At 39.6% G+C, this 12,989-nt stretch overlaps 1 protein-coding gene across 12 annotated transcripts in view; it reads right to left on the bottom strand.

Annotated features, from left to right (window-relative positions):
* Positions 1-12,989, bottom strand: part of foxp1b (forkhead box P1b) — a 183,957-nt gene that overhangs the window by 155,019 nt on the left and 15,949 nt on the right. For all 12 annotated transcript variants that reach the window (XM_050038831.1, XM_050038833.1, XM_050038836.1 and 9 more), the window contains exon 2: positions 2,600-2,677. The gene's annotated coding sequence lies outside the window, so the exon portion shown is untranslated. The remainder of the gene's footprint in view (positions 1-2,599; positions 2,678-12,989) is intronic.

Below are 12,989 nucleotides of genomic sequence, written 5' to 3'. Positions count from 1 at the left end.
TGCTGCTCTCTTCTGCCATGGCGAATTGAGTAAACTCTCATTACGCCTTCGCGCGGCGCATTTAAGGGCAAGGAGAGGGGCTCATTTGATTGGTGTGATGTGTGTAAAACCCACTCCACGCCTTCTCTCCTCCCTCTTTCCGACTTGCGCAGATAGGAGGGACGGAGGTGGGAAAGAGGAGTAGCTGCGCCAGGCGCACAGTGCACCAAACTTGCAAAATCCGCCTGGCCACACCCAGTTGGCGAAGCGCAGGTGCACTGCGCCCCCGCCTCACCCGGTCTGCGAAACTTGAGCCCATTATTGTAGTTATAGCCTAATAGGACGGTGAATCTTTCGGTGTAAGTAATATTTTCGGTAATCACTAATCTTTCTCGCAATTAAATTTGACGTCAATTCTTGGGATTCCGATTCGATTTAGAATGGATTCTCAATTTCTCAGTTCCTAATTCAAAAATCGATTCTCAATTCCATACATGGGGGTGTTAATTTCAGGTTCTACTCCAGTCCGCAGTGCACTATGAAAGGCAGTTGGCAAATAATGTCATAACAACAGAGTAAAGTTTGTGTAAGATGATGGAGTTATTATGTCATTCACCTGAATACTTAGCCAATTATGGATGGCTTTTTCAATATTATTAATAATACATTTTATTCATATAGCGCTTTAAAAGGTACTCAAAGGCACTTTACATGATAATAAAAACAGTAACAGAAACAGTAAAAAGCAATAATGGCATAAAAACAAGTAAAACAATAAAAAAGGAAGCCAGGTGGGGAGAATAATAGATCACAGATTAAAAGCAGATTTAAATAGGTGGGTTTTGAAAGAGGAGAGTGAGGGAGAATGTCTGAGGTGTTGGGGAGAGAGTTCTAGAAGGGGGGTGCAAAATAGAGAAGACCCTGTCCCCCCAGACATGACACTTGGACTGGATGAGAGGGTGAGGAGGTTGGAGGCACTGCATCTGGATTTTCAGTGTTTGTATGACAGGAGAGAGTGTATGAGGAAACTGACGTGACAAACACAGGGTTTACCATTAATGTATTTAACTGTTGCGGCTTGCCCCATTTAATTTGCCCAAGTACAGTTTCACATTGGCATGTGCCCCACATATAACAGACACTTGCAACAGAACACACACTCTCCGACATAATCAACAGTTGTGTTTACCAACACATACACACAGATAGGCTACTGACTCCAAGAGCTAATGTTAGCAGCGAGTGACTAGCCAGTAGCCATCCTGCTTGTTGCAAAGGCTGCATTTCCGGCTTAAACTACGACTACATAATCTACTGTGGAAGCTGCAAAGGGTGCATGGCAATTCAAAACTGCCAGATGGAGGCAAAGTAACGTCTTTAAAAATGTATTTTGGAAGTTGTGAATTGATTCAGAATCATAGAAGAAAAGAAATGAGATTATTGCCTGAAAGGATTTTTTTCACCACCCCAAGCTCCTTTTAAAGGTTAGTTTCATTATCAATTAATTCAGTCACTTCCAGTTTATCTTATAATTGTTTGGTCTACAAAGAGTAAAACAGCAAAAAAGGTCCATCAAGTTCCCAGAGCCAAGGTGATGTCTTAACATGTCCAACCAACAGCACACAACCTAAGAATATTTAGTTTACTCTCACAGAAGAAAAACAGCAAAACTGACATTTGAGAAGCTGGACCAGTGAAGTTGTGCCATGTTTGCTTCGTTTTAAGTAGTAAGGGTTTAGTGAAATTGCATGTGTTTGGGAAGTACTGAGCAAACAACTGGATAAATGAGACTTGGATTATACTGCACCAGTTCTGTGATAGTTTGTTAACTGATGTTTAGTATAGTTATGCTTTTGTTAAACATGGCCCATCTTTACTTCAGTGAAAAAAAAAGTTTTCTTCATGAATTCAACGTAAGACAGGGTGAGCAATGGATATACAAATGATCATCCTATGGGTAAAGTATTCCCATTAGAGTGATCTCTAAATACACTAAATGATCTTTATATCATTTTCAGAGAGGTAATGTGCAGCTAGCTAAGTGGCTAAAATGATGCAAGTGGACAGATAGTGAATCCCTGTTAGGATCTTATAGTTAAGTATAAGAATATCATATCATTGTTTTAAGCATATTCATCTCGGGAATCGGGACCTCCTCGATTAGGAGTTGTGAAGTAGCCATCATTGGCTTTGCTGATCCTGAACTTAGTGAAGTCCCAGAACTTTTTAAATTGCTGGAAAATCAGATTCGTGAGCAGCAATTCAGAGCCCTGGAACCAGTCTCCACAAATACAGTCCTGCAGTTTAATTTATACAAAATAATTGCAATATTGGGGGTCAGTAAAATCATAATAAGATATTTTCCTGGAAATATTCAGCCCTATTCTGTACTATATGTGTTTATCATTCATATCCATGCTCACTGGCCTAACAGCTGAGCAATAAAAGTGATGAAAAGCTCAGAATACATCTGTTAGGATCTGCTTCCAGCTTATTATGGCCTGATACAAATAAGCCTAATAGTCAGACCTAACAGTGCTTTGGAGTCACTTCACAGACAAACGGCACACACGTTACTGTATGAAATAAGAGACGAGTTAGTGGGAGGATTGCCACATACCCTGATCACTGGTGCAGGACAGATTGGCACTCCATTCCCCCAATCAGAATTCAGCTCACAGTCTTGAGGGCAGGACCACTGGGGTTTCACAGAGGACACAAACACAGAGAGAGAGAGAAAGAGAGAGAAGGAAGGAAGGGGAAAGAGACAACTATTACAAACAGGAAGTGAAAAGGTGGGGAAAGCCCCTACCATGGTCTAATGAGCCCACATGTACAGAAATGACATAAGAACAGGCAAAAGTAAAAGTGATCATCGTCAGCCACAAGTATTTGATATGTTATGACACACTGATTCCTGTTGTCATCTCCTGGCCTATATGCATATCAAGTCATCTTTCATATCTCGACATGCTGATAAGCGGCTGTGACGGACACATGATGTAAAATACAAGCAAGCGTGTGTGTATCATAGTTTCTGTGGTTGATTTCTCACCTTAAAACAGTAAACATGTTACATGGTTGACCTTTGTTAATGTCTTAGAGTACTTTGATATGCCCACATACAACACGTGCTGCATGTATTTCATATAGCTGTACGTGATGTCAACTGTGGCAGATACCACAACAATACATACTCTATCTTCTATTTAAGGTTTCCAAATAAGTAAAAATGAATTATGTGAGGAAAAAAAGCAATGACATCTTAAACATTACAGATTCAACATTACAAAAATTACATTATAAGTTAATAACATAAACAAGTTACAACAAACAGGTCATTATGCTCTTGTTCAGGTTCCTACTTTTATTTAAGGTTTCAACCAGAACATGTTTACATGCCCTAATAGTCAGACACTTTATTTAACTCATACTGTCTCTGCTGGAACACTCGTATTCATCTTCTGTCTGAAATGCTCAGCTTTAAGCACTGCTCCCAAAAAAGCCCAGTCTGTTCTGACTGGACAACTTTTGTGGGTCTTCCGTCTCTGACCCCTTATGCACCAACTCAGCCCAAACATGTAGCACTAACGGAAAATAGCAGCACTTTCTACTATGAAAAATCACCAATAAAAGCTTCTAAACCTTAATCAGACATGTTCCAGCAGGAATATTATCCAACATTGGGGAGATATTAACAATATCAGCAACCAAAATTACGTTTCCCTGACGCAGGCCCACCCACAGAAATGGCTGGGCCACTGAAAAGGTATGGTGAATGGGCCCTCCTCAAATCTGCTTTAGTCATTCCAACACATGTGCATGCTCGCTCTCCTCATTTAGTTTTCTCAAATTTTGTGCATTCTTTTTTTCTTACAACAGCTGCGTCCAAAAAGATAAAAAGAATCAAACCATTTTCAAAAGAGGGGTGTTTTCATTATGAAACAAGCTACATTTTACTAAAGCAACAATACAATGTATATTTTTGTCTTCTTAAGTAAAGGTGAGAATTGTCTTTCAAAGTAAGATGTCATTATGACTGCTTGTATTTAGAATAAACATGATTATTTCTTGCCTATATAGCGCCATAGTAACTGGAGCAGATGACCATATAAAAACGTCCCACAGAATATGAAGTGATACTGTGGGCGGAGTAGAAAAAACAGTAAGTGGAGTGTTCAGAACAGTAGGAAATCGTAAGGTTTCTGCTCACAGGGATTACTTCTATATACGTTTCCCTAATTATTTGACACTTTGTTCACGTTAAATGTGAATATCCTTTATTGTAACACTAAATATAAGACACAAAATACTAGGGCCGTAACGGTACATGTATTTGTGTCGAACCGCTCGGTACGCGACTTTTGGTTCGGCACGACCCTGTACCGAATTATTGGGCGCAGGATATTATTTTATTTTATTTTGTTTTATTTTAATTCAGTTTTTGCGAGCTGAACCATTTAAAATATCTAGTTCCCCGACGGACATAATTGAGTGACGGACCGAGTCCGACCGTAAATCTCCGCTTTCACTTTGTGCAGCGCATTCTCGCATTTTGACAACATGGCAAGTGAGCCTGACGAACCTGAAGACCCACCCGCAAACCTTAAGTCCTCCGTTTGGGAACACTTTGGTTTCAGGGTAAAATACGAAGATGGAAATAAACAAGTTGACAAGACAAAAGCAGTGTGCCGACACTGCAGAACAGCGGTCGGGTATGTACTTGGAAACACGTCTAACATGCTAACGCATCTAAAGCGACACCACCCGAGTTTGAACGTTAACCGGCACGACTAGAAAAAGCAATCTGGTGCAAACTACGATATCGTCGTCGTTTAAAAAGAAAGAGCGTTTCCCTGACCATCGCGCTAAAGAAATAACCAACGCCATTGGAGTTGAGTAAAATTGTTTAAGCTGCACTTTAGATATAAGCATGTTTTGTTTACTGCACTTTAACAAAGTGGGAAAGCTAAGTAAGTTCCTAGTAAAACTGAATCTGAGCAGGCTTTAAAGCTGACCAGCTGCACTATACTTTTTATTTTAATTGAGTAAAACTGTTAAAGCAGAAATGTATATTTATATTTTTCATTCAAAAAATGTGTTAAAAAAACAGCAGGATTTTATTTTTCACTTTTATATTTCTATTTTCATTCAAACAATGTGAAAAAGCAGGATTTTATATATATTTGTTTCATTCAAAAATTGTGTAAAAAGAGTTAACTGCTGTGGTGGTATGTTTTAATAAGGTTACCAATAAGTAAAAGATATTTAATAGTTGTCTATTTTTTTCATTACTGTACCGAAAAAAACCGAACCGTGACTTGTGTACCGAGATACGTACCGAACCAAGATTTTTGTGTACCGTTACACCCCTACAAAATACAGAAAAGCATAAAGGTCCCCTTTCACCACTGCAACACACAACAAAACAAATCTACATATATGCTCTGGAGACTCTTCTCAGTAATACAGTTACCTAAAAACCCTGCAGTGGTCTCCAACTTTGTAAAAAAAAAAACAAAAAAAAAAAAACAACATACATACATATATATATATATATATATATATATGATGCATGACTTGTACCGCTACAAAAAAACATCTGAAACAACATTTTGTTTATTCAAAAACCTGGTGTTAGGCTCAAAAGCATTCATCTGTAGCCAGATAAACAAGTGGAAAGATGCTAATGACTTCCAGATATGGCTCAGATCATGCAAATGAGGCAGCAGAATGGATGGCTTCTGGTTTTGTCCCTGTCACAGGAGTCATGGCTGCATGTGTGGCTTGTTGCCCTGTGATATATGTGTGTACCACTTTGCTGTTTAATGTGGCTGTCTCTAGAAGCACAGCAAAGCAATTCAGCTCCCAGTTAATTGGCCCGCTGTATGAGAAAGCGTGTCAAAAACTAAATCTATAACTCTGTTTCTGTGTGTAGCGGTGTGGCTCTCCAACCAGACACAACAAACCGCAGCCCCGACGTCCCAACTCCTCATAATTCACCAGTGTGGAATTCAACTAACCCCATTAGTGCAGCCGTTGTTTCTACAGCCTGTCCACATTCCTGGGCCTGCCATTGGCTCCAGATAAGACCCCTCTGATTACTCTGTTGCATCCCTGTCATTACATACCAAAATGTATGTTGATCCCAACAGACAACACCAGACACCTATGGATTTATGGCTGAGCTATTGAATTTCAATGTCCCTCAATATCCCTTCACTTGAGAACAACAACGGAGGGCACTCTGCGACTTCAGCTGAGCTAACCGCCATATATCCCACATACAGCTTACTCAAGCTTTAACTGATGAGAAGATTCAGAAGAGATGGGATTTATGTGGATTCTCACCAAAGCAAAGTTAAAATAGCATGGGAGTGCATGTACACTAAAGAGGCTGCTCTGATTCTGAGTCTTTATTGCAAATTAACAAGCACTGGATTTTAAAAAGTGGTTACGTTTTATTGAGCAATGTGTCCATAAAAAAGACTAAACAACCAAACACTTTGAGATATACTACGGGCTAAGACGCCGACATAAAGTTAATATTTCAACCTCCGACTGCAAAGCATTCTCACTTTGTGGCCTTTTGCATGCCAGCTGCTCAACACTCCACTCTTTCCTACTCCTGAAACATGTGGTTGTAATCCCCTCTTTTCACTCAAATTACAAACTTTGTCAGTTTCTGAGGAAACTCTGCATACAGACAGTTTGCAGCATGTATGTTAATTGCCACTCATTGCTGAGTTTCCAGGCAAACTAGACAGGCATTTGAAGCTGTCCAACCTTGTTGAGGGCTATGAGAAGGGTCAGAAACTAGCATCCAAAAGGTGAACCAAATTTTTGCTGTTAAAATCAGTACAGACCACTAGCTGCAGGTATAAAAAAACACCACATACGAAAATATTTGTTGCTGTTCTCATATTACACCATGAATTACAATGGGGAACTTTGTCTATTCAAATTGGGCAAAAGTAGCATATCTGAGAAGGAAAAAGGAGAAGGGCACAATAAGCCAGACATGAGAGATGATATTTAAAAATAATGCATTCGGCATCCATACAGTCAGTGAGATAGATACTCAGCATGGTACAGCTTGACTCGTCTCAGCTCACTTTTGGTAACAGGTCCTTTTCTCTATCTCAATTTCCACTGCCAATAGTGTAGGCGGGATTCTCAGCTGATCGCCATAGCTATAGCACAAGACACTGCTGGGTCATCATCTTCACCACACGGCTGGGCATTATAGATTTTGAATGTCGTAGTATCGTAATTATTCTCTTTTTCTGGTTTTAAAGGCTGCAGTACAGTAACGCGTTAAATTTTCTGAACTTCCCAGACTGTTCTAGCTGTTCTATTATTTGCCTTTACTCACTCAGTCGTTACATCCACATTACTGCCATTATGTACATATTTTGTAAAAGCACCAATAGGCATCCCTAAAATATCACAACAAAATCGATATCAAGGTATTTGTTCAAAATATTTTGATATCTGGTTTTCTACATATCGCCCAGCCATTGCAATACTCATTGAATCACAGGTATGACTTTGAAGTAGGGCTGCCACGATTAGTCGACTAATTGATGACAAATCGACTATTAAAATAATCTGTGACTATTTTAGTAGTCGACTAATCCGTTTGAGTCATTTTTCATAGAAAAGCACTATAAAAGTACCCCAAAATACTCTTACTGCAGCTTCTTACGTTCAGATATTGGCAGCTTTACACACTCTCCCGTGACGGTGAACTAAAACTCTTTGGTGTGAGTATGAAACAAAACATTAGATGACGTAATTTTGGGGTTTGGGCGAGACAGACCGACATTTTTCAACATTTTAACACATTTTTCGATGAAATGATTAGTCGACTAATCGAAGAAATAATCTACAGATTAGTTGACAATTAAAATAATCGTTAGTGGCAGCCCTACTTTGAAGACATGCTCCCGCCCCTGAACTATGACATGCAACACCACACCCGCCCCGTCGCCTGCACATATGACCAATTAGATCTGCAAAACAACCCGTCAAGACAAGGTCAGCGGCCTGACTGCAAATCCTTTCATAACCATGCCCTGTTTGAATAATTTGGTTGGGTAGCACATTTCAAGTGATCATTTTGGACCATTTCACGCATGTAAAAGTAAGATAACATATTTTCAAACAATGGTAATTCAGGGAATGAAATTTAAATCAATACTTTTTAGTAGCACATCTCCACAGCTTGCCTGTCTTTTAGTAACGCAGCTGACTGAGGCAGCTCTCATATTCCATGTGGTGTAGAAGAAAGAGCCAATACAAAGTCAGCGTCAGAGGATTAAAACGTGAAACCATTTAATAAAATTTCATCTTTTATTATATATATATAATTTGTGCCTTTAATTGGCAACTAAACAGGAATGTCTGCACCTTGTCAACTGTATGGTGTAGTGTACGGCAAAGTTTTGCAGGCTGCCATTTTTTAAAATCTAAGTTGAATGAAAGGAAAAAATTTGGTCGCTACTGCCATTAGTTTGGCTACTTAGAAAAAGTGGGTTTGTTCCATCTGTGTCGCGCTAGTAATTGTTCTCTCTGTCCAATCAGTTTTCTGTAGTACCAAAAATAAGCACCAGGTACTAGCCGCAACTTTTGCTCGTGGAAAACCAAAAAACAAAACAAAAAACGAGTCGAGCTGAGTAGAGCCATGCAGTACCATGCAGCGGAATTGCGGCATAACTTAGAGTCCCTCGACCAGACTCAAGTTAGTGATCAGGTAGTGCAGAGACTGTGACTGCACTGGGGGACACTGGTGCTGTATCGGATCAATGGCTTGACCCATTAAGTCACACCACTCCCAGTACCTCATCTAATAAGAGCCAGTCTTTGGGAACACCCATGGCTGACCCATGCTGCTGGGGACAATTACAAGAGAGTGGTCTTTCAGGGCTGACGCCCACTTGACCCGGTAGCGTAAAGACACGGAGGAGATCCACATGATTTAAACTCCTCCCCAAGACGTGCTGACAAGGTTAGAGGGTCAACGCAGACATTAACAGGTCAGTGTGTGGCCCACTTGGGAACAATTACTCCCAGTCACAGCTAAGTGGACACTTGATTGAACACGACGGAGGCAGGACACACTTCCCACAGATAACAATCCCCAGAGCCATTTAGGATAAAAAGCCCTTGTGATACAGCCTTTATGGGCAAAATTCATCTTCCTTTTCCCTTTTAAAAGAATGTGAGAGTGTGATAGAGAGCCATTCTCTCAAAGAGATGAGTCTCTCAAAGCATTACCATTTTCTAGCAATACTAATAGCTGCTTATGACACAGAAACAATTACAAGGTGACTGGGAGAAAAAGCTAAACAATGGGACGAGCTGTTAAGATTTCATTTTTCATTCATGGAAAAAACTGATATCTCACATAAGAAATTGTCGTGTCTTGCAACAGACTTTGACAGAACACTCATATTTTACAATCAGGTTCAAAACAACAGCAGCAAAAGTGGAACTTAACATAAATATACCATTCCGCAATAAATCTCTCATCTCTAATTAACTATGTGGGTGCTGCAGTTTTTTATGCCGTTCGACCTTTAACCCACTGACAGTTTGACCCCTCTCCCACCACAATGACTAAAAACTTTGCCTCGAACATCTGGTGTCTTTATGCGCAGACAGCGGCGAGCACCCTGCCCAGTTCTGAGTCGTTTCATGTCACAACTCAACAACAAATAGTTTGTGTTTCATCATAATGTGTGGGTTTAACATGTACTGTCGAAGATAAAAACTAAACAGATGTTCGGGGGTAGCTACTGCAGATAAAATAGCAAACTTAGCAATGTGTATCTCTGTGTAAAATGGTCACTCTTGTCCTAGAGTCTCTTCGTACACAAATAGGGCTTATCGATCTGCGAACACATTTCCACAGCATTTGCATAAGCTGTGTGTTGTTTGTGGTGTTGTTTCTTTTTTTTCCAGGGGCTTTGTTTATTTATTTCTCTGCGTTTGGAAATCAGTTTCACATTGTCCCTCGATCTGCAGCGGTGGCTGGTGCTGCAGCTGTTGGTTGTTAGTGGCTAGAGATGACACAGTTCACCACTTCTCCAGGAGGCAGCCAGCACAGAGACCGGCACAGCTGCAGAGCAGGAGGAAGACTGCAAAATGCATGCAGAGACGAGACTTTGACATTTTTAAGATAAGACGGTAAAGAAATCACATTGTTGACAGACTTATATTACTCCAGAGACAAAGCTCATCACTTGCCTCCCTCGCTCTTTTCTGAGGAATCAAGAAGCTCGACATTAGTAGAGGAAAAAAAAGACGAACTCCTGCAGAGAATCTCTCTCCCCTATCACTCTATCCCGCCCTCCTCATTAACGGGGCTCTTTTCCAATTCATTTAGGACCCCCTGAGATACAACCTTCCCCAAGAATTCAGCAAAGTGACACAACATTAACCCATTTGCACACGCAGAGTGCAAAAGCAACAGGCTCACCGGCTGACCCACTGGATGTTGTGGCAGTCAGCTTTATTCCCCAGGACCGTTTTGTAACCAAGTGGGCATCATGCGAATACCATCTGGGTACCACTTATTTAAAGCTGGCAGAAGTCCCGTGGCAGCCAGCCTGGCAATGAGGAGAAGGGAATAAATTGCATCATTTACTTAACATGCATTTACCGTTGTGCCCGTTAAAAGCCCATGACTAAATAATTTGTTTTTTTCGGGTGCCAGTTTCTGCTGTCAGCCAAATTGCGTTACAAACAGAGCAACTGTCAAAGGGCTGATAAAGGAGATATCGAGATGTTAACCACATGAAATCGCATTTACCACCAAGTATATTAACAGCCCTCAATCCGTTTACACCAAAGAAATCTCCCAGCGCGTTTTGCACCGCACAAAACCCATAAACAGACAATAAACACATTGTAATTATAATGCCAACTCTTTAATTACGTGTGTCATCTGGGGATGGTCGAGCTCACTAATTGTCAGAGTGATGTGAAAGGATTGGGGGAGGCAAGGAGGAGATCAAGCCTCAGGCCCCAATGAGAACCATATTCCCCACTCTCCAAGCGTGTTAGAAGGCAGAAAATTCAATTGGCACGGTTCCAAAGAAGAACAGTCCAAACAGCCTTAATCAGCAGGGACAAACTCCATGCAAATCATTTACATTAGCACGAGTGGCGAGAAATATCTATGGTTTCACTCCCAGAACATGAAAGCGAGAAAAATCTTTGCCTCCTGTAACCTCACTGCCAGGTGACTTTATACAAGGAGGAGTTCACGTCTGTTCCACTGTCAGTCAGGTGTCACTGACCAAATCTCACAGCATCTGAAGAGGCGTAAAACAAAAAAGGCACCTACAACTATTATTTACCAGGAGTCAGAGGGAGAGAAATATTTCACTTCAGTTTGTCATTACTATTATATGGCAGTTCTCTTTTATTTTCTACAGTGGAAACCATTAAATTACAGGACAAAAAACATGCAGAATGTGGATAACACAGTTTAATCCTATTATAACGTCAGTAAACAGCAGACTTATGCAGAATGTTAAAACACAATGCCCCTATAGTTGGTTGTCTATATAAACAGTTGACCCAACTTCACTGTTTGGTATGGATCAAGGTTCCAACAGCGTAAAGCAAGTTAGATTTAAGACTTTTTTTAATGCCACCCAGAGTTGAATTTATAAAAACTTAACAAACCTTTTCAAAACGGAAGAAAAAAACCCGACATCAATTACTTAGGGTTTAGGACCTTTTTGTCTCGTGGCGAAGACGAGGGTAGAACAGAACTGGGAAATACTAGCAGTTTGATGGCTAGTTTTTGGCGATTTTGTATTTCTCGCTCTGCACGTGGGATTCCAGTTTTTTTTTTTAATTCCATCGTGCCAGGTTTGAAAAAACTTTTTGCATAAAATACGCCATGCTGTGAAATCATACTTAAACAGCTTTTTTTTATTTTTTTTTATTTGCACTTCCCCATATCGTCCAGAGTACAGTGACAGCTAGCTAGCAGTAATGCATCACATGATGTGAAAGGCACAGAATTTAAAAAATAAATAATAAATTTAAAATAAAATAAATAATTGTTAACAAATATGGTGAGGTTATACAATGCAACATCAGAAAAAAACAACTCATACTATCCTACTTCCCATGTTTTAGCATTTTTAAGACTTCTGAAAGATCGATTTCAGACATTTAAACAACAATCAATTAAGGCCTTATTTTTAGATTAATGAATTAAATGCTTTAAGAGTTTTAAATGGTCCGTAGAAAACCGGATGGACATTGTGTATTTTCAACCTGTTGACTTTCAAAAGACTAGTTTGGCTTACATTTTAAGGAGATGAAATATGTTATTTGTGTTATATTACAGTGTGTTGTCTTATAAATTGCCTTTTTGAAAAAATACACACAAAAATAGTGAGAAAATCTAACCACCCTCTGTCTGTGTCTTGGTATTGCCTCCTCATAGCTCTTGTGTTAAAATGACAGCTTTTCAGTGGAGTACTCCTTTAAAACTACTTTTTTTTTTTTGCTATATCACCCAGCCCTAGTGCTGTGGAAATATTAGTCAGCAATATTATTTGAATTTTATCGTAAATTGTATGCAAAGACTATGTATATATACAATTTCATCTCAAATTTGAAGCGTGCATAGTAGAGCTCGACCGTTTTATATGTCAGTCGATTCTATTGGCCAATATGGGCTAATGCAGACATCGGTATCACTGTATATTTTTTCTGATACATGCCAATATAAAAACTTAAAGACTGTGCTTGGAGTGTTTTAGAATTGGTGCCATTACACAGTTTCACCCAATTCAGCAGGGATCTAGCAAATACAATCAACATCTGTTTCTGCAATATGTATCTTTATATGGCAGCCTTAATGTCCAAGACAAAGTGCTGTGGGACAAATAAAGTATTCTTTAATCTTGGGTGTTGAGTTTATAGAATTGGTTGACAGTGTGTAATAATGTTAAATATTATCAAAACAAAAATTTAAGAAG

The sequence above is a fragment of the Epinephelus moara genome, chromosome 24 (assembly GCF_006386435.1).
Source record: "Epinephelus moara isolate mb chromosome 24, YSFRI_EMoa_1.0, whole genome shotgun sequence".
In the NCBI taxonomy this organism is placed as follows: Eukaryota; Metazoa; Chordata; class Actinopteri; order Perciformes; family Serranidae; genus Epinephelus; species Epinephelus moara.
This window is presented reverse-complemented; position numbering and strand designations above follow the sequence as displayed.